At 44.3% G+C, this 19,946-nt stretch overlaps 1 long non-coding RNA gene across 2 annotated transcripts; it reads left to right on the forward strand.

Moving 5' to 3' along the window:
- The first annotated feature begins 225 nt into the window (after positions 1-225).
- Positions 226-3,569, forward strand: LOC132249118 (uncharacterized). 2 transcript variants are annotated; one of them, XR_009460518.1, is made up of 3 exons: positions 226-578; positions 1,690-1,807; positions 3,493-3,569. It is a non-coding gene; the product is annotated as an uncharacterized LOC132249118 (long non-coding RNA). The 2 variants fall into 2 exon arrangements; XR_009460517.1 differs by lacking the exon at positions 226-578 and adding an exon at positions 997-1,370.
- The last annotated feature ends 16,377 nt before the right edge of the window (positions 3,570-19,946 follow it).

Here is a 19,946-nt window from a genome sequence, read left to right on the forward strand (position 1 = left end):
TCAGCTACTACCCTAGTTCTTATGTCCTTCTCTGCTATCGCATTGCTCATTCAGAGATCTGACCACACTTCTCACACAACATGCCAGTGAGCAGCAGTGCTAAAACATAGTAAATGGTACAGATGCAAGATATCAAAGAGAAATGGGAGGGAAAGAACTGAGGTCAATTAGAAAGTATCAGATGATCTTGCACACCTAGAACCCATCAGATCTCTGTTAAAATAACTTAAGCCTTCACTGGGTCTACTTCAGTATTCTCAGGAGAAATTGTGGGTTGAACCTCTCTGTAACACTCAGAATTGGGATAAGTATTAAAAGGAGGCTTCTCGCACACTTTTTGTTATGGCTTTCCCAAAATGAGGGAAATCAGAGTTAAGCGAGAGTAATAGTACACAGCAAAAATACTTTTCTTAGTTTATATCTAATCCTTCCTAAGGCAAAATAATCTTTTCCCAGAGTGCGCTTTGGGGCTCCGACCTCTTAAATTTGGGAAGACAAAGCAGCTGCAGCCCTATAGTGGGATTATGCTGGGCTCGGTAGCTGTTGTTTGTTTCTTGGTTCTTCTATCGTTCCAGCTGGTGAGTAGTGTGAACCCTTGTTAAGCTTTTCTCCTTTTCTTTTTCTGAAATAATAGAACGTTCTTACAAGGACGACCAGCCCCTTTAAACTGAATGATGTTCGGTTTTGTTCCTACCTCGGGATACATCAGTAGTAGAATTCACTGTAGGCCTTGCATGTTCCATATCTTTTGAAAAGGGAATTTACAGTAAGAAAAAATGCAAAAGGACTGTGGATGCAGGGGCTGGTTGAAGGCATTGTGCTTTGCATGGAGATGGTTGATAATTTAAGATGAGCCCAACCTGCTACAGAAGCACTTAAACACCTTAAGTGATGTAGTTAAAACAGAAGTTACCAGAGGTCAGACTACAGGTGTAGGCAATGTGTTTGGCCTTGAAATCAATGAACTTCTAAGGCCTTAAAACTTGAGCTGAGTGGTTTGCCTTAGTGAGGAAAATTTCCTTGCAGCAGATGCAGTCTGGTAGATAAGTATTTCCTGAAGACCAGTTTCCAAGGGGAGAAGACTTTACTCGTATCTGACAGCTGCCACTTCAAACACCAGGAAGAAACCCTATTTTGTATGATTATCCCCTGGGTAAATGGATCTTTTGAAGCTGCAGACTGTCTTCTGAGATCCTTTCAATAAGGAGTCAGCATGACAGCCAGGAAGTTGACAAATGTTTGATGTTTAGTTGCTGTCTGAAGCAGTGAGGATGAAGGGTTTTGTCTCTGCTGCTATGAATATTTTTAGGGTGTCAGAAACCTGACTCTCTCCTGAGTCCTTGTCTGCTGTGTTTCCTCCCCCTTTTAAGGTGATAACCTTTTCAGAAATTCTGTACTACTTTGGCATTTACTGTGGGTCACTGTGGAAACATAACCTTGGTTTCCATTCAGATATCAGCACTTTTATCCAGGGATTCAGAAAGCATGATGCACTGCTCAACTTCATTGCCTCGCTGATGGGTCAAAAGCACCACGTGTTGTGCAGTGTGTAACTATATGTGATGTCAGTATTTGGCAGATGAGAAAAGTTGAAGAGATGCCTTTTGACTACTTTGATTACTTAAGTTTTGTAACAGTTATGCAGACTTAAGTCTTGTTTGGTATTTCATGTGGAATTTCTCATCCTAGACTTAAAGGGACCAGTACTGCAAATGTTTATGCAATATGCATGGTGGTAACATTTAGTGGAACTGCTCACCCAAATAAAAGTACTCAGGAATGTCACCGTTGGTTTCCTGGTCCTAAGGTATGTGAATATTTGCTACTTCTGCAACATTTGCATAAGTATAACTTAAAGCCCAAGCCTTTAGGAAGCAAACAACAATATGATGATATTTCTATTTTGGTTCTACAGCTAAGTGAATCATAAGTTATGTGAGTGGGCAGGAGGAGGTTGTTTTTTATTTCTAAAGAAGGGAAGTTTATTCTACTGCTTAAACTTATGCCTTAAGCATAAGGAGATGAATGCAGATTCCTTAAATGCAATAGCAAAACTTCCCAACTACACCGAGGTGTGGCGGGGATTTTAACATGTTTTTGAGCACTGTGCAATGACTGAACGTTACAGAAATACATTTACATTTTTTTTTTCTCTGTTGACCAATTATCTGCATGTTTTTGAACAGCATGCTCCTTAGCTGATATTATAGAAAAATCAGTATTTAGGTTGAGGAAAAAATTATTACAAGCAATTATCCTTTCTATTAGAAAACTTTTCCAGTGGTAATGAAAAATTAGATGATAAAAAAGCCCTTAACTTATTCAGTGTGTGTCCCTCTCTGTGTTCACTACCCTTACATTTTATATATAAATGTAGTCAAGAAAATTTTAGTGTATAATCCATTTGGACATTCTCTTTTTTTCAATGGGAGGCTAAAATAATCTTGTTTAATCTTCAATTGAAATGCATCAAAGCAAAGTTATCTGTCTTCTGGAGTTAGGCAAGTAATTAAAAAAGATGATGATGAAGAAGAAATGCTTATGGGTCCTTTTGTGCCTTGAATACAAGTTCATTGGTGATAAAGCCAAAACTGGTCACTAGGTAATAGTGGTACAATTTGTTTCCAAAATGTACCTTTTTTAATTAAAGGAACTTTGTGTGGTCACTTGGAAAATGCGGGATGCCTGTGAGACTTGCATACAGGACATTTCTCATCTGTTTCTTTACCCTTTAAACTATGCCAAAAAGTGTCTCTTTTGATAGCTATCAGCAGATGCAGTCAGCATGCCTTTTTATTAGGTCTGAAACTGTTAATTTCTTATTAAGGCTTATGTACTACCACCTAAGAAGATTAGCCAGAATTCAGCTTTGTTTATTACTGAATTTATAACATTTGCATCTGAATTAATAAAGAGGCCTTTGATAATTCTTCATTGGCTCAAGACGGGGAAGTAAAAACATAGCCTAATCACAGACTGGAAACATCCCTTTGAAAGGAGGAGGAAGTCACTTCTTTGAAGGATGAACTCTGTTGTCATTTTTTAAAGTTTGCTAAGTATATATTAACATGTATCAAGATACTGGCTCTTTGAACAAGGCTTACAATATTATTCTGGCTCTTTGAACGAGGCTTATTAATATTATTATGGTAGTGCCACCATCTCATAACTAAGCTCCAGATCTTGTATAAGGGTTTTGGCTTTGGCTGTGTGACAAAGTTAATTTTGGAATAAAGTAAAATGTGAAGTTCATTTGATGGCTATTGTGGAATTATTCCCTTTTTGTCTGGTCTTATTTCAGAAATGTTAGCTGTTACAAGGACAGCTGCTTTACTTAGTTTTCCCATGTAGGCCATCCTTAGCTTTACTGGCATCAACAGAGCTATTATACTTTATGCTGAGAATCTAGCTCTAAATTTACAATTTGCCTTTGATACTGATAAGAGAGCTTTTTGTGTTCTAGTATATTTGAATAGCAGCTTTTATTTTCAGTTCTGAGGTCAAGAATGGTAGCTTGAAACTTGGGAGATCTGAATTTGTTCCCAGACCTGCCAGATTTCCTGCGAGACTTTGGGTAAGTTTGTGTTTTTTTTGGACAAGAGCCAGATTTGGGAGGATTCTAGATGCTTCAAAAATCCCACCAGTTGTCTACCCACATCACATATCTAAATACCTCTGAAAATCTAGACTTTCTCACTCTGTGCTCAATAATACATATTCAGAATGAGGGTAAGTATATTAGCCTACTTCACAGAATCATTCTGAAAATAAATAGGTTAAGCCTAGCCCCCTTCTGTGACTTTCCCCATTGATCAGTGTTGTTAATTTTTAAACGTGATTTCCCTGGAAGTTGATGGGTACTTTAAAACCAAGACACTTGTTCATGGGCTTGATGTTAAATAAAAAAATTTGAAAGTCTTTGACTCTAGTGTTGTTAGCAGGTCACTTTTCAATATTTTTTGGCAAAGTCTGCTCTTACTTATGCCTGTGCAACCCAGTGAAATTCCATGGACATGCAAAGCTGCTGAATGGAGGACTGGTCCCTAACGTATGCATGACACCCACACACATACTTGGGATGTATATTGGGGGGTTTTGTATATGTATTGTTGTTGGTTTTTGGTTTTTTTTTTTTTATGTGGGCAAGATGGTCAGTGTGTTGTGGCCATGTGCTCTGCACATGGCAAACTGGGGCCTGTATTTGCGGCAAATATGTAAAACACTCTCCCCTCATTGGCCAGGGGAAGCAGAGGATTCTTCATGCCAATTGGTTGGGAGAGGAAGTGGACTGTGGCGCCTGAAGACTGGACAAGGTCAGGGGGATGTCATGCAGAAGGACACAAGGTGAACCAGGCTGATTGTGAGGGGGAGAAGCTGCTAGGGGCTGCTGAAGAGTGAAGTCTCCTCCAAGAGAGGAGTTTGCAGATAGCAAAAAGGGAAGCTCAGGGAGAGAGGGGGAATTGTCCCAGAGTTCGGGAACTCCTCTCTCCTCCTTCCCCTCTGTTCTTTTGACGTTTTAAGGGATTAATACAGGGGAAAAAGAGTACTATTGGTTCCTTGGGTTTGTGGGCCAGGACTCAGGCAGTTTAAACAGGGTTGAAACATGGGAGTTTCTACTCCTGCCAATTTTGGGCCAGGGGTTGGAGTTTGCAACTTCCTGCTCCCAGTGGAGCTGTGACCCAAACTGCCTGCAGCCCTGGCCCAGAGGGTGGGCCTGGTATTTCCCCTGGTTCCTTTTGGTGGGCCTTTTGCTCTTGTCGAGCTGTGTGGTTGGGTTGTCTGTAGCCATTAATCAACCTGGCTCCTTTTTGGAGTTTTTCCTGCAGTTTCATTTTAGCAGGCAATAGAAATTGGCCCAGAAGTTTTGGGGTGCATCTGGCGCGTGCACACACGCACGAGCACCAAGGGGCCCCTTGCACCGCAGAAGGATCTACGCTCTCCAGCACCTTCACCTGGCATAGTGCAACCTGTAGGTTGTAGTTAGTAGTGTTTTAAATAGCATTTGGTGTTTTCCTCTGTTTTCTGTAATAAATGTCTTTTGTATGTACACTGCTTGGGAGGAAGGGGTTTTTGTTTGTGGGACACCCCAGTAATTCATTTAGTGTTTCCCAGGTAGTTTGGGTAGGGGCTTAAGCCAAGGTGAAATATATTTAGTACTCCAAAATCGAACCCAGCCCTTGTTGCTGCTGACTGGTGCTCAGCAGAAGGGTTGCATATACATTTTATAATCTGATTCTAGTAGATGACAGAAAAGCAGGCTATTTTGTGGTGTGAGAGGTAAAGAGTGCCAGTTGAGGTACTTATTCAATTATGTCAAATGATCGGCATTCATTTATTAAATGGAGTAAATGGAAATTAAATTACAGCAAGTAAGTGATTACATTAGGTAAAGTGATTTTTTTTTTTTTTAAATTGGGTAATATGATCTCCATTCATTTATTATATTAAGTTCAGAATGTCAGATATTAGTGCTGTTATTAAATCTGTGGAAGAGCTTATCGAAAGAATCTAGTTAAAACATGATACCTAGTTAAAACCCTCTGCCCTGTCTCTCCCTCCCTCCCTCCTTCTCCAGGCAGTTCATTGCTCATGGCCCCCTTCCTCTGTGGGCACCAAAAATGCTAAGCTATGTCAGTGGAATCTGTTTCTTCTGTCTACACATCTATACCAGCCTCCAAGCTTGGTTTCATATCTCCCTGTGTCTTGCATCTTCCCATTTACTATATCATCTTCGTGGGGGAGTGAAGAATGTCTCTGTTTCTAGGTCTAATTTGATAAGTCCTGTTCAAATGAGTGAAGCTTTATTAAAGGAACTATTAGCAGTTCTGTGTCTCGGGGCCAGGGTATTAGGGCTGAGAGATGTGTTGTCCCAAACCACATAGGTTGTCTGTGGTAGATCAGATGAGTTCTTAGGCTAGTGTCAATCTTAGTCTAGAGGCATCCCTAACTCCTTGATTTATGGAAGGGTGACTCTTGTGGTTTAATTGTCTTATCCAAAAGAACCACGGGATGTACATTGTCTAGAACTTATCATAAATTGGAATGGTGAGAGCAATCGTGCTAGGCTGGAAACCCATTGTTCCAAGTAATTTGAAAGCTAATACTTATGCCATGAAGTCACCTTCTATTTACAGTAACATCCAAAACCAGGGAGTCATCCCCTGACAATGCCAGTAACTGCTGGCAGCCACTGTCTGTTGATAAATGGCATCATTTGATTTGTGACAGTGGCAGAAAAGAGGAACAATGTATGAGATTGCCTGTGAACTACTCTCTCTTCTGCTTTTAAAATGGATTTAATAACCAGGGGATGAAAACATAGCTGTTTAAATATTTAAACACAATGCTACCTGTTTAAGCAATAAGAAATGACAGATGATGTATTTCAGGGCCATCACTTCTTGCACAGGGTGCCACTGGAAATTTGCAGCCAGAGTTTTGAAGCTGGGAATGCGAGTTCACACCTATCAGCTTTCTGCATTAGAAACTCACAGGGGGGTTCTAAGTTTGGGTCTGTTTGGAAATTGTGGCTGGAGTTTTCAAAACCACTTATGGGACTAAGGAGTACAGGTCCCTCTAAATGTCATATATTTAAATCCTGTCTTTATGGAGTATGTGTTCTGTCTCTAAGGGGAAGCCTTTCTTTCTGTCTTGATACTAGAGTGTCTGAATTGCCTTGCAGTCAGTAATGGGTTTTGCTTCCCAGTGCCCAGTTCTGTGGAGCAGGGAAGGAACTAAGGCACAAGGTAAGCTAGGAGATTTGCCCCAAGTCATACCACAAATCTGACTAAGGAAGACATTTTTTATGGGTCTCCTGGATCCAGACTTCTTCTGTGCTATAAGGCTTTGCTGGCAGAACAGCCTATGCTGGGAAAGGCCTTGTCTTGACACAGATTAGCCACTAGAAGAGAATCTCTGCTGGCTTCTTTTCTCTTGCTCTGAAAGCTGAGATAGTCAGCCTGACAGAACAGCACCCCCCGCCTTCCTCATCTCTAGTTGGGGGTTATGCCAGCATAATTATGATGGCAGCAGTAGTCTCACAATGTAAGTAAACTCCCCTGCTCCAGTATCCACCCCACCCCCTTACAAAATGAAAGGAAATGTAGATTTACCAATGGAAGTAATTCAGGGGAGTGGAGGAGATGTTACCATCAATGTTCTCCACAGGGAAAGCGGCTTTACATGCCTTTAGGAGAGTCCCATCAAAGAGCAGTTTGGAAAATGTGCTGAATCTTGCCCCATCCTGGAATTGTCACTCATACTCTTAAGTGTCAAGAGTTTATCACCAGTCTTGAAAAACATTTGTTTTTTCTTAAAGCCTCAGCTGCTGCACTTATAGGAAAAGCTGATATTCTTATGTCCAGTTCTAATCATTATGGTTGCACAGAAAAGCTTAAGGACACAAATTGTTTTACTAAGTCAGACCAAAGGCTCATCTAGCCCAGAATTCTGTCTTTAACCATGGCAAGTAGTGCATGCTTTGTAGGAAGAGCGTAAAAATGGAATAGGTACAGTAATTGGACTCCTATCAGGCCATCTTGGTTGCCAGCAATCATAGATTGATGGATGACTATCCCGATGTGCAGGAAAATTTAACAAGTATGGCAGAAGACCAACTTGGCTTTGCAGGGAACCCTTCAGTAAACTAAATTACAAAAAGAAAGCTTATAAGAAGTGGAAACTTGCAGAAATAACTAGGGAAGAATATAAGAGTATCATTTGGGCATGCAGGGATGAAGTCAGGAAGACCAAAGTGCAATTGGAGTTGCAGCTAGCAAGGAATGTGAAGGATCATAAGAAGGGTTTCTACAAGTATGTTGGTAGCAAAAGGAGAATTGGGAAAAGTGGAGATCCCTTACTGAACGGGGGGGGGGGGGGGGGGCAACCTTGTGACAGAGGAAGCAGCAAAGGCTGAAGTGCTCAATGTCTCTTTTTGCCTCTGTCTTCACAGTTAAGGTCAGCTTCCAGACTCCTGCCCTGGGAAGCACAGTTTGGGGAGGAGGTAAGCAGCCCTCAGCGGTGAAGGAACAGATTAGGGATTACTTAGAAAAGCTGGATGTGTACAAGTCCAGGGGGCTGGATGGGATGCACCTGAGGATGCTGAGGGAGTTGGCTGATGTGATTGCAGAGCTATTGGCCATCATCTTTGAAAACTCATGGAGATCAGGAGAGGTCCTGGATGATTGGAAAAGGGCAAGCCTAGTACCCATATTTAAGAAAGGGATTCCAGGGAGCTGCAGACCAGTCAGCTTCATCTCAGTCCCTGGAAAAATCATAGAGCAGATCCTCAAGGAATCCATTTATAAGCTCTTGGAGGAGAAAAGGGTGATTAGGAACAGTCAGCAAGGATTCACCAAGGGCAAGTCACGTCTGACCAACCTGATTGCCTTCTATGATGAGGTGACTGGCTCTATGGATGTGGTGTACCTTGATTTTAGTAAGGCTTTTGATACGGTCTCCCACAACATTCTCGCAGGCAAGCTAAGGAAGTACAGGCTGAATGAATGGACTATAAGGTGGATAGAAAATTGGTTGGAGCATTGGGTTCAGAGAGTAGTAATTAATGGCTCAATGTCTAGTTGGCAGCTGGCATCAAGTGGAGTCCCCAAGGGGTCAGTCCTGGGGCTGTTTTTGTTCAATGTCTTCATCAATGACCTGGAAGATGGCATAGAATGCACCCTCAGCAAGTTTGCATATGACACCAACCTGGGGGGAGTAGTAGATACGCTGGAGGTGAGGGATAGGATTCAGAGTAGCCTAGACAAATTGGAGGATTGGGCCAAAAGAAATCTCATGATGTTCAATAGGATAAGTGCAAAGTCCTGCACTTAGGACGGAACAATCCCAAGCACCAGTACAGGCTGGGGACTGACTGGCTGGGCAGCAGCTTTGCAGAAAAGGACCTGGGGGCCACAGTGGACAACAAGATGAATATGAGGCATCAGTGTGCCTTTGTTGCCAAGAAGGCTAATGGCATGCTGGGCTGCACTAATAAGTTTCTTGCCAATAGGTCAAGGGAAGTAATTATTTCCTTTTATTCAGCACTGGTGAGGCTACTTGTGGAGTACTGTGTTCAGTTTTGGGCCCCCTACTGAAAAAAGGATGTAGGAAAATTGAAGAGAGTCCAGCAGAGGGTGACAAAAGGTGAGGGGGCTGGGGCACATGACTTATAAGGAAAGACTAGGGAAACTGGGCTTATTTAGTCTAGAGAAGAGGAGACTTAATAGCATCCTTCAAATACCTGAAAGCGGGTTTGAAAGAGGATGGAGCTGGACTGTTGTTCCTTGTTCTGTCATCTGCCGCTACTGAGAAAAGTCTCAAGTTGTAGGAAGGGAAGTTTAGGTTAGATATTAGGAAGAATTTTCTCACTAGGAGGGTAGTAAAATGCTGGAACAGGTTACCCAGAGAGGTGCTGGATGCTTCATCCTTGGAGGTTTTCAAAATTCGGCTAGACAAAGCTTGTGCTGGGATGATGTAGTTGGGGCTGATCCTGGTTTGAGCAGGAGTTGGACTATGACCACCTGAGGTCCCTGCCAACCTTAACTTTCTATGATTCTATATCCTGGGTCTGAGCTTATGTCCCCCACCTTTTGTATCTAATTTACTTTTTAATTCAGTTGTGCTGTTGGCTTCCACAATGTTCTGTGGGACTGAGCTCCACAAATTAATTATGCGTTGTGTTATAAAAAAAAAAAACCCCAAGCCTTCCTTTTGCTTGCATTAAATGGGATAAGTTCTTTGGGTACCTCCTAGCTCTTGCATTATCAAGTGTACACTTGGGTCTCTCTTGATGTAAGGGATGTGTTCCAAAAAAAGCCTTAAATAAAGCAAATATACAAAAAGTGAATCCATTATTACATGCAATTAATAGGGATATAGATTCATAGATGTTAGGGTCGGAAGGGACCTCAACAGATCATCTAGACAAAGCACTCTTTCCTGCTTATACAGGGGGTCGGACTCGATGACCCCAGCTAGATACTCATCTAACCTCCTCTTGAAGACCCCCAGGGTAGGGGAGAGCACCACCTCCCTTGGGAGCCTGTTCCAGACCTTGGCCACTCGAACTGTGAAGAAGTTCTTCCTAATGTCCAATCTAAATCTGCTCTCTGCTAGCTTGTGGCCATTGTTTCTTGTAACCCCCAGGGGCGCCTTGGTGAATAAATACTCACCAATTCCCTTCTGTGCCCCCGTGATGAACTTATAGGCAGCCACAAGGTCACCTCTCAACCTTCTCTTGTGGAGGCTGAAGAGGTCCAGTTTCTCTAGTCTCTCCTCGTAGGGCTTGGTCTGCAGGCCCTTGACCATACGAGTTGCCCTTCTCTGGACCCTCTCCAGGTTATCCGCATCCTTCTTGAAGTGTGGCGCCCAGAATTGCACGCAGTACTCCAACTGCGGTCTGACCAGCGCCCGATGGAGGGGAAGTATCACCTCCTTGGACCTATCGTGCGTCAGCAGATGCATGATGAATAAAGTGCCATTGGCTTTTCTGATGGCTTCGTCACACTGCCGGCTCATGTTCATCTTGGAGTCCACTAGGACTCCAAGATCCCTTTCCACCTTTGTGCCACCCAGCAGGTCATTCCCTAGGCTGTAGGTGTGCTGGACATTTTTCCTCCCTAGGTGCAGCACTTTGCATTTCTCCTTGTTGAACTGCATCCTGTTGTTTTCTGCCCATTTGTCCAACCTATCTAGGTCTGCCTGCAGCTGTTCCCTGCCCTCCGGCGTGTCCACTTCTCCCCATAGCTTTGTCTCATCTGCAAACTTGGACAGAGTACATTTGACTCCCTCGTCCAAGTCACTGATGAAGACGTTAAAGAGTGTCGGTCCAAGGACCGAGCCCTGTGGGACCCCGCTGCCCACACCCTTCCAGGTCGAGACCGACCCATCCACCACGACTCTTTGGGTGCGACCCTCTAGCCAATTCGCTACCCACCGGACTGTGTAGTCATCCACATCACAGCCTCTTAACTTGTTCACCAGTATGGGGTGGGATACTGTATCGAAGGCCTTCCTGAAGTCTACGTATACGACATCCACCCCTCCTCTTGTGTCCAGGCGTTTCGTAACCTGGTCATAGAAAGAGACTAGATTGGTCAGGCACGATCTGCCCGCCACAAACCCATGCTGGTTTCCCCTCAGCATAATTTGCCCTGCCGGGCTCTCACAAATGTGAGCCTTGATAATTTTTTCAAAGACTTTTTACCAAGGATGGAGGTGAGACTGACTGGCCTATAGTTGCCCGGGTCCTCCTTCCTCCCCTTTTTGAAAATGGGGACCACGTTAGCCCTTTTCCAGTCCTCCGGGACTTGGCCCGTGCGCCATGAGCGTTCGAATATTCCCGCCAGTGGCTCTGCAATGATGTCAGCCAGTGCCTTCAGTACCCTCGGATGGAGCCCATCCGGGCCTGCCGACTTAAAGGCATCCAGTTCTTCGAAGTGACTCTGCACCACCTCAGGATCTACATATGGAAGTCTGGCACCTTGCTGCTGCCTCCCTACAACCCCAGTGAGAGACTTGTCGTGCCCCTCACTTAGGAACACTGAGGCAAAGAACTCGTTGAGGAGTTCAGCCTTGTCCCCCCTGTCTGTCACCAATTGTTTCTGCCCATTTAGCAGGGGACCTATTCCTCCCTGGGCCTTCCTTTTACTTCCAATATATCTAAAAAAACAATTTCTTGTTGTCCTTTACTTGGGTTGCCATCCTCAGCTCCATGGTAGCTTTGGCCCGCCTAACTGCCTCCCTACAAGCACGAGCAGAGGAGGTATATTCATCTTTAGTGATCTCACCCTGTTTCCACTTTTTATGTGCTCCCCTTTTGGCCCTTAGGCTGCCCTGGATTTCTCTGGTCAGCCATGGAAGCCTCCTGGCCCCTTTCCCTCTTTTGCCTCGCTCAGGGATCGTCTTGCTTTGTGCCCGAAGGATCGTTTCCTTAAGGCACAGCCACCCTTCTTGGGCTCCCATCCCTTCAAAACTCCTACTCTGCAGTGCGTCCTTGACTAATCGCCTGAGTGCATTGAGATCAGCTTTCCTAAAGTCTAGCACTTTCACCCTACTAGTTACCTTTCCCACTCGCCGTCTTATGTTGAATTCTATTATTAGGTGATCACTGTCTCCCAAATGTCTACCAATCTGGAGGTCCCCTGTCATGTCATCCCCTGTTGCCAATACCAGATCCAGTATGGCATTCCCCCTAGTGGGACCGTGTACCTCCTGTGTCAGGTGGAGGTCCTGTACACAGGTTAGAAACCTGCGTGAGCGATGGGACCTTGCTGTCTGCGTCTCCCAGCAGGTGTCCGGGTAGTTTAGGTACCCCATGACTACCTATGTACCAGCCTCACTTTACTGCCCCTCCAAACCATGACAAATTCAGACAGTGATCACACAGTACAATAACTGCTCTGCAGAGAGGTTGGAAGCTCCATGCTGCAAGCAGCAGCATGCTCAGGGGGTGTGTTGCCAGGGCAGCGTGGGGCAGGCTGGAGAGGCATGCAGGTGAGGGAGGCAGGGTGGTAAGGACGTGGGCTGGCTGCTCACTGATCATGGCTCTGCACTATTTCCTTCCCTAGGTGCCTCTCCAGCCCAGTGGGTGTGAGCCAGTGTGGCTGGGAACAGCAGGGCTGCGTGGAGAGGCTATGAGCTCCCTGGGTCATGCGGGGCTGCATGGAGAAGGTGCTCACCCTGCACGGCCTTGGCGAAGAGGAGTCTCTCCATGCAGCCTCTCCATGCTGGGTTGCACCTGCCAGGCTGGAGAGGCACCTGGGGCAGGGAAGCAGGGTGGTAGGGAATGGCGGCAGCTTGTCCTGGGGATGTGCCTTCTGTGCCTGCTGCTGTTTGAGAGGCACAGCTCCATGCCACAGGAGGTGTGTGGCCAGAGCAGCAGGGTGTGGAGCGCTGGAACCAGGCAGGGAGAGGAGCCAAGCCAGACTCTGGATTGGGGCCAGGGCCCACTGCATGCGTGCTTCTGCCCCTTCCCCTTGGAAGTCTGTGCAGCAGTGGGGAGCCGGTCCTCCCCTCCCATGATGAGCCACCAGAGGCTCTGTTCTCCTTCCTGCTGGGGCCCTGCAGCTGCACACTACAGCCCTGGGCTGCAAGCATAGCCTGGCTGGACAGCAGCCCCAGCTCCCTCCTTCCAGGAGCCTCAATCCCCCTCTTCCCCCCTGCCCCCACTTGCCTCAAGGGCAGTTCTAGCAGGTTGCTTGAGGTCATGTGCATGTACTATACATGCACATGGCCCCTCCCCCCCCCTTGCTATCTCACCGCCTTCCTTCCACTTCCTCCCAGCTCCCTGCAGGCTGGAGCTCTGCCAGCCTGCAGGAACCTCATTCCTGGCCAACTTCGCATAAGATCAGATTTTTCTCGCACAAAGTGAAATTTTGGTATAAATAAGGTTGTTGCATATAAGCGAATTTGCACAAAATGTATTCCTGTAAAGAGAGACCCGAGTGTACTTTAAGCGCTCAAAAACCAGGAGGTAAATAAACCCTTTTTTTTTCCCCCTCAAATTTTAGTATTTTTGAGCCAATATGTTTGATTTTGGGGACTTGTGCTTGGGAATAGTTTGTATCATATCTTTGTTCCTTTATAATCATAGACAGGATTGCCCTTTTTATTATTATGTATCCATAGTGATGAAATAGTGACCTTGTATGATGTATCTATGAATTCTGAAACGAGAAAAGACTCCCCTTCCCCTGCAAATAAATGCATCCCAAGGGCAAATTATTTTCTGTTGGTCATTATTCTGAGCTAAGACAGCCTACCTCTTTCCACCTGAGAGGTGGATTCGTGTGTGCGCACGTGGGGAGAGGGGGAGGAAATAAATAAGGCCATTTTAAAAAAGTAAGAACATATGGAAATATATCCACTGTTGGCCCAATAAAAGATACCCCCCTCCCCCACCTAAGAAATCCTTGCCTCTTACATAATTTCTGGACTATCACATCTACAACATAATTCTTGCATTAAAATAATATAAGCAAATTGAAAATTAGATATCTATTTTAATTGTGATTCTTCCAGTGGTGGTGATGATGCATTTGTTTTTGTTTTGATGTTTTGCCCATAACTTTGTCTTTGCCTATAACTTTGTCATTTCTTTCCTAATTTGATTGAAAACAGCAGGGCTAGTATCCCCTGCTGAGGCCACAATGCTTGCCAAGTTTCAAGGAGATAGATGCAGGGGTTTCTGGGAAACTGCACCTCAAACTGTTCAGAGCAAAACTCATGTCACTTGTAAGTGTGAAGGCACAGAGAAAGTTCAGTTCAAACAATGCTTTTTATGCTGTTTTTCCATCCCTGCCTCAGAGCAGTGGGATTGGAAGGGACCTCAGGGAAGAATCACAGTCACTGGTCAGCTACACAGTCAATATCAGAGCAGTCCTTTTCTCCCTCTTTGCCTTCCCTCTCCTTACTTTGTTTAGTTGCAGGCAAGCCCGGTTTCAAAACTTTTGAAACATTTTGAGTGCCCTCATTTCATTTTGATTTTGGTCTTTCAAGCTCGAAATGCATAGAAACAGCCTTGAAATGGAACACCCATTGAAATTTTGCACAGCCCTACAAATTAAGTACTATACTGAATGGTGTTTGCAAACTTCTAGTCAACATTGTCTTAGGCCAACAGGAAAAATCATGTACACTATAATGGGAGAAATAGTAAAAATGAAACCTAAGTGCAAATGCTGTCTATGAAGGCTGGCCATGAAAAATGACTGCTATTAGAGAAATGTATTTTTATTCATTCTTTTATTCAAATTTATCGCTATTATTATCTCATGGCCTAATCGGAGAATCAGAAGATGGACACAGCAATTGAAGAATCTAAATGAATATTATGAAGTGTTATTTCTACAAAGTGAATTCATTTGGCACAATATATATTCAGTATATATTTTTAATATAATAAATACCAGCTGTACTTTGGGCTAATACAATTTCTAGTCACAATCCCTTCTTTTTAAAAGTCATAGTCCTGACTTTGCATCCCAGCAATTGGAAGGTAATTTACATCTGTGGGGAAAAATGGCCTCCAAATCACAGCAGTGAAACAAGAGCATGTCTTCATAAATTTTATGGCCAAAAAGGGCCCTTAAACTTTGTCATTAGACCTCCTGCATAATGCAGATCTGACAAATATGAGTTTTGCTGGTTCTACTTGCTTATCTTGGTTCTTAGTAGCACGATCTTTTTGGTAAAGCATGCAAGTTGATCTGTAGACCTTTACCTGCTCATGTTTTCCATATCGCCATATGGAGATAGCTGCCCTTCTGCCCTCGATCTCAGTGTTAGGAAAAGTGGGCAGCCAGGGATCTGACAGACATTCATAGAATCATAGAAGTAGGGTCAGAAGGGACCTTGTAGATCTTCAAGTCTGACCCCCTGCCTGGGCAGGAGGAAAACTGGGCTCAATTGACCCCAGTCAGGTAGGTATCAAGCCGCTTCTTAAAGACCCCAGGGTAGGAGCCAGTACCACTTCCCTTGGAAGTTGGTTCCAGATCCTAGCCGCCCTAACTGTGAAGTAGTTCTTACGGATGTCTAATCTAAACCTACTCTCCAGCAACTTGTGGCCGTTATTCCTTGTTATCCCAGGGGGCGCTAGGGGAAACGAGGTCTCCCCCAAACCCTTCTGGTCCCCCCTAGTGAGTTTTTATAGATGGTCACCAGGTCCCCCCCCCCCAGCCTTCTCTTGTGAAGGCTGAACAGGTCCCATAGCTTCTCAGTGTAGGGTCTGCCCTGCTGTCCCCAGATCATGCGAGTGTCCCTCCTCTGGACCCTCTCAATGTTGTCCCCATCCCTGTTGAAGTGGGGTGCCCAGAACTGGACACAGTACTCCAGCTGTGCCCTGACCAGTGTCGCGTAGACATTGGTCCTGCATCAAACACAGAGAGAGGTTGCAGCAGCCTCCAGCAAAGCCTTCTCTAATGAAGACTTGCTTTCTAAGAAGGGTTCTTATGGAAATCACAGCCAGGGGAAGTTCTGGTGACCCCACTGTGCTATACTATCAAAGAACAGGGCCAGCTCCATTACAGAAAAGAGGACATTTTATTTGCGGGGGGGAGTCTTTTCTTGTTTCAGAATTTATAGATCCATCATACAAGGTCAGAAAAGAGCTTACTTGGAGATGGCTCTGGCTTTCCTCCAAGTATCCTGAGATTTGTGTGGGTCTTCAGGGATCATTTGAGGTTTTTAGGCCAACCCCTGCTTGCTGCCAAGAGGATACAAGGAATGAACCCTGTCTAGAACAGCTGGGGAGAAATTTTGCAAGGGGATCCTCATGGAACTTTCCTCTTCTTAACCCTTTGGTATAATACAAAGGAGGAAGCTATGATTCCTGGGACACAATTGTCTTACTCTTGATATCCGACTGTGAACGAATAGCTGAATTATTTTGTCTGTTTTTTCCCTGTTATCTACTAAGAAGATGATAATCATATAACTGTCTCTCAGGCCTATTGGTGAGCCTTAATGAATTTTAGTGAAGGGCTTTGAGAAAACCTGGGACTGAAAGTGCTTAAAATACTGACCTTGTATTGCATGCACAGAAAAATGCTGTTTCATGAAAGCAAACAGTAGAAAGCATAGCTACTTCCTGTAGCTATGTGGTGATTTTTGAGGAGATTTTAGTTTAGAAAATAGAATTACTTCATTTTTAAATGAAAAATTTAAATTTTTAAGTGAGCCTATGATCAAGTGAATGTAACTTTTGAATATAGTGCAAAGCTGAACAAATCAATTTGATTATTACTTTTTTCTTAATTTCCCCACCCAAAAAAACCTTTACAGGAAACTCTAAGATCTCACAGTTTGTTCCAAGTTGGAACAAAAATTTCAAAACTCTGAAATTTCTCTCAAAACAGAAGTTAAAATTCCTGAACAGCTCTAGTCATGCCTGTTCTTAACTGAAGCAGTGTCTGGGTGGTCACATTCAACTTGGGGGGGAGGAATTCTGATGTGACCCTGTAGAGCTGAGCTGAGTATATTCAGAAATAGTGGAGATCAAATTGCCTGAGTTGAGACTTAGCAATTATTCACTTTGGGAGCTGATACAAGTGACATTTTGTTGCACAATTAGCCACTGAAAGCACTTTATAGCTGTGCCCTAACAGAAGTAGGTCTGAAGAGTGCTTTAAAAGAGGCTGATCCTATAACAATCCAAACCCTCAATGAGGGTTTAGATGAAGGTACTTCAAAGAGGGGCATATTCATTAACTTGTCAGTGCATGCTGGGAGTAAGGTTGGGCTGACACAGCCCAGCCCTGCTCTTGACACTGTTTTTAGAATGGGGGAGGTGAGTAGAGTGAAAGGAGCTTATTCTGGGGGTTGCCCAGCCAGCACTGGAGTGTGGGGTGGGTGGATTAAGCACCCCCCTACCTTGGAGGGGGTGCCAATCCACCTACCCCACTCTCCAGTCTAAACTGGCAAGCCCCCAGAATGAGCAACATCTCCTCCCTTCTCCACCTCCCATTCCAAAGACGATACTGGGGCTGGGAAAGGTGTTGCTAGGGTGGAGTGGCTGTAGACTCACAGCCGCTCTAAATTGCAGCTCAGGACCCGACACAGAACATCTGCTGGGTCTGGGGGTTTGAGTTATAGTGGGGTTCTGCACTTCTGTCTGCACCATTAGGGACCTAGGAGCACCTACAGACATGACTGAGCTCTGCTCTGATGTGTTAATTAGCATTGGGGGATGTGATATTTAGCATGTGTTGGAGTAGGCTCGATTAATCAGGTCAGTAAGTCTGCTGGAGTGTTTTAATTGGCATGTTCCAGCAGCCTCTGTCACATGTATTCAGTATCCTCCCACTTCAAAATGGCAGTGGTAGTGCTTTAACTAAAACTTGTCAAATGAGCTTCAGTTAAGGCGCCCTCACTGCCATTTTGAAGTGTGAGATGCTGAATATGTGTGATGTGGAGGGCACTTTAATTAGAGCAGCTCTTGGAGCTTCTCTAATTAAAGTGCCTCCCCACCCTGCTCCATCCCAGAGCATGTGTATGGAAGCCCGAGGTGTCTGTCACCCCATACTAGTTCACTAGCAGCAACAGCAGACACTTTAAATCAAAAGGAAAGTGTACAGTGCACTGGTGTGTATTCTGCTGCATCATTTTGTTAGCAACTTTAAGTGTCCCCAGTTAGTTGGCTGTCTGTTTCCAACAGCTGTTTTCAGGACTATGATGGTTCTATCAAAGGTTCTTGGGCCCTATTACTATGATTTTTTGGAACACGTAAGCATTTTAATATATTTATGCATTAGAAAAACTCCTGAGAGATAAGGGAGTGTTGGTGTTTCCATTTAACACATAGGAAGTGAGATCTGGAGACTGAGGCAATGTCCACTGCTTCCTTGCTGTTCCTCAGCATGCCTTGTCCACTTATTCCTGCTCACATGAACCAAGCCCGAAAATTCAGATATCTTGTGATAACTTCAGTGGATCCTGCCAAATGGCTGGAAATGGAAGTCTCATGAGCAGTGGCAGAGCAATGGTTCTGGGGGAACGTCATCACCACACTTCTGGTTTGGACATGGATGGTTGGGGTGTCAGGGATGTGTATAAGAGGCATTGTAGCTCTGCCCTAATTGAAATACTGAGGTTTCCTTGGGAGTCTGTTACAGCAGGCTTCAGAAGTGTCAGGGGAGTGCTTTAATCATTGATCTATCCTTTCTCCATTAAACCTGATCAAATCAAGTCTAATTAAAACTTTACAGCTAGAAGAGCTGGACAACTGCATGTTTGGGCTCACAAGGAAGTAGACAGATTTAGAAATATTAGAGGGACTTAAAAGAATAGCCACAAAATATGAACTGGAGGATGGAAAATAGTTTTGTCATCAGGCTCAAGGACCTTGGTTAACTTGACTTATTGAAAAAAAGGTTGATATGTGACTTAATTGGTTTACCCAGTCAAGGTAGGGCTACTTTGACTTGCAGGTAGAGGGGGAAGGGGAAGATTTTGGTCTTGCTAACAAAGCCCTAAGAAATGCATTGGAAGCTGAGGTCTCTAATTCAACCTTGAGATAAGATATGATTTTCTACCTGTTTGGGTAGTGAAACATTGAAACAGCTTACCAGAAAAGGGCAGTGGACTTATCACTTGGGCTCTATAAATTTAAACTAAATACCCCTTCAAAATGTACTTTATTTTATTTTCTTCTGTATACAAGTAGTGGGATGGGAGTCAGGTAGGATGGTCATGGTAAACTGTCTGGGCCTCAGTACCTGAGTCCAGTGGTTAGTTCCCTTCTTTTCAGGGGCCCAAGGGAGAACACCATGCATAAAATACTTGTAACACTTGTGTTTTGCGGGGTGATGATGATATAATCAATCTCATGCTTTGGGACTGGAACCAGGTGCCTGCAGGAATCAAGAAGACATTGTTTTTGTTTGTTTCCCCTCATGCATAATGGGTTAGATGCTAGGCATGTGTGCTGGGATTTTTGTCTTCAGAAGCATCAGAAACTGGCAATAACCAGACAGAGAACGGATGCTGGGGCAGTATTAGGGTAATGTTGCAAACACTGTGCTATTTGCCATTATGTTTGTTTTGATTGGTTAGCTAGAAAAGAAGAGGTGCCTGAAACTGAATCCTTTCATACTTCTCTTGCTGCTGAGTAAGCCATGCTCTGAAGGACCCTGAGAAGATATAGAGGGGCCTTTGTACATGCCACAAAATTGGCCTTTAAAGTGGCTTAAATGACCTTTTGCACCATTTTAAAGGCATTGCTGTTTGCATGCTCAGTGGTATTCTTCATTAAATGACTTGGTAACATAGCAAGATAAAACACCTCTGAGTTGTTTTAGTTTGCTACCTAACAAAGTGCAACAGGGCATGGGGCGCTGGAAGCTGATGTGCTCGAGGCTTGACTGGCTTTGAGCACCCCGTGCACCATCCCCTGCTGCCACCTTCTTCCCTCCCCCCCCCCCCCCCGACCATCTGCAGATGCTTTCTCA

This window comes from Alligator mississippiensis, chromosome 3 (assembly GCF_030867095.1).
Source record: "Alligator mississippiensis isolate rAllMis1 chromosome 3, rAllMis1, whole genome shotgun sequence".
NCBI classification, from domain to species: domain Eukaryota; kingdom Metazoa; phylum Chordata; order Crocodylia; family Alligatoridae; genus Alligator; species Alligator mississippiensis.